This window comes from Myotis davidii, unplaced genomic scaffold (assembly GCF_000327345.1).
Source record: "Myotis davidii unplaced genomic scaffold, ASM32734v1 scaffold1421, whole genome shotgun sequence".
Classification (NCBI taxonomy): Eukaryota; Metazoa; Chordata; class Mammalia; order Chiroptera; family Vespertilionidae; genus Myotis; species Myotis davidii.
This window is the reverse complement of record NW_006291550.1, coordinates 111,419-113,485: the sequence shown is the minus strand read 5'-3', so window position 1 is coordinate 113,485 and position 2,067 is coordinate 111,419. Positions and strand designations below refer to the sequence as shown.

Genomic DNA, 2,067 nt, shown 5'->3' with positions numbered 1-2,067 from the left:
CATCAAACCAGTATTATATGAAATGCTGAAAGGTATCCTTTAAGAAGAGGAAGAAGAAGAAAATGGTAAAGATACAAACTATGAACAACAAATACACATCTATCAACAAGTAAATCTAAAAATAAAGTGAATAAATAATCTGATGAACAGAATGAACTGGTGATTATAATAGAATCAGGGGCATAGAAAGGGAGTGGACTGACTCTTCTTGGGGGGGAAAGGGGTGAGAGGGATGCGGGAAGAGACTGGACAAAAATCGTGCACCTATGGATGAGGACAATGGGTGGGGAGTGAGGGAGGAGGGTGGGGTGGGAACTGGGAGGAGCGGAGTTATGGGGGGTAAAAAGAGGAACAAATGTAATAATCTGAATAAAGATTTAATTTTAAAAAAAGTTTTTAAGTATTATTTTATGACTCGTGCCCAGTGCATGAATTCATGCACACTGAAAGGAAATTAATTAGAAGAAATGTTTTAATACCGCTATTCACCCTTTCTCTATATTACAAGTGTCTACCAAATTCACGACCACCAATGACAGATTGAAACACACGCATGCGATTGGCACTAGTGAGAGGTTTATATCCTATACTAGAGGCCCTGTTGCACGAAGAGATTCGTGCAACAGGCCTTCCCTTCCCTTCCCTTAGCTGCTGGCACCGGTTTGCCTCTGGCACTTGGGACCCAGGGCTTCGCTCTGGCAGGGCTCTGGCCAGAACGGGCCCCGGGGCCATCCAGCTTTGCTGCTCCGGTCCCAGGGCTGTCCAGCTTCGCTCCACCGCTTGGAACCTACATATGCAAATTAACCACCATCTTTAAGTTAATTTGCATACTCTCCTGATTGGCTGGTTAGTGCAGTGAAGGTATGGTCAATTTACATGTTTGTCTATTATTAGGTAAGATAATAAAAGTCTAATATACAAATTGTTCGACCAGGAGTTCGACGGGGAGTTCAAATGCTCGCTATGACGTGCACTGATCACCAGGGGGCGGCGCAGAACATGGCGGGTGTAGGCGACACAGCGCTGGCAGTGGGCAGTAGTGGAGGCGCTGCTGGCCCCAATGGGTCCTGGAGAGAGAGCAAGACTGCAGCAGGATGGTGGAGCAGGTGAGCAGGCCACAGTAGTGGGGGGTTGGGGGGGGCAGCCCCGACTGACAATCCTGCAAACGGCAACCAGCAGCATTGCTGGCAGGCCCTGATCTCCCAATCAGGGCCCGGCCACAGGGCTGGGATGGGGAACTGGAGGTGGGTGATGGCGACCAACCTCCTGTGGCACCCAGGCAGGGAGGCTGGCACCTCTAGCCGGCTACCTGGTGGTGACAGGGACGAAGGTGCAGTGAGAAAGCGGGGTGTCTGCTGAGCTCACTCTCATTCCCCCTGCTACCCTCCCCTGGGATGCCAGGGCTCACGCGCTGGGGAACCCAACGTGCTCAGGTTGCCAGGCCCTGCAAGGAGCCCACCCTGCACCTGCACAGCATCTTCCAGGTGAGCCAGATCAGTGCACGTCATAGCAACTGGTAGGGCAGTTGGACACTTAGCATATTAGCCTTTTATATATATATACTAGAAACCTGTTGCACGAAGATTCGTGCAATAAGCTTTCCTTCCCCTGGCTGCCAGAGCTGGTTTTCCTCTGGCACCTGGAACCCAGGCATTTGGTCTGGATGCAGCAAGGCTTGGCTTCTCTGCTGTGACCCCAGCGAGGTTTGGCTTCTCCACTGCAGCCCCAGAGAGGTTTGGCTTCTCTGCTGTGGCTACAGTGGAGAAGCCAAGCCTCTTCAGTCTTCAATCTTCAGTCTTCACTCCGTGCCTATGTATGCAAATTAACCACCATCTTTGTTGGGCTGATTTGCATACTCATCCTGATTGGCTGGTGGGCACAGCAGAGTGACACCAATTTGCATGTTTCTCTTTTATTAGTGTAGATATAGATGAGGATCATCAGTTGAAAATATTACCTCTTAGTAACTTTAACATTATTTTTAATGGTGTATTTTATTTCTTTTTAAAGTATTTGATTTTAGAGAGATGAGAGGAGAGAGGGAGGGAGGGAAGGAAGGAGAGAGGG

At 49.3% G+C, this 2,067-nt stretch overlaps 1 protein-coding gene across 5 annotated transcripts in view; it reads right to left on the bottom strand.

The window, feature by feature from the left end:
- CCPG1 (cell cycle progression 1) overlaps positions 1–2,067 on the bottom strand; it is a 51,982-nt gene that overhangs the window by 38,483 nt on the left and 11,432 nt on the right. The window lies entirely within an intron of this gene.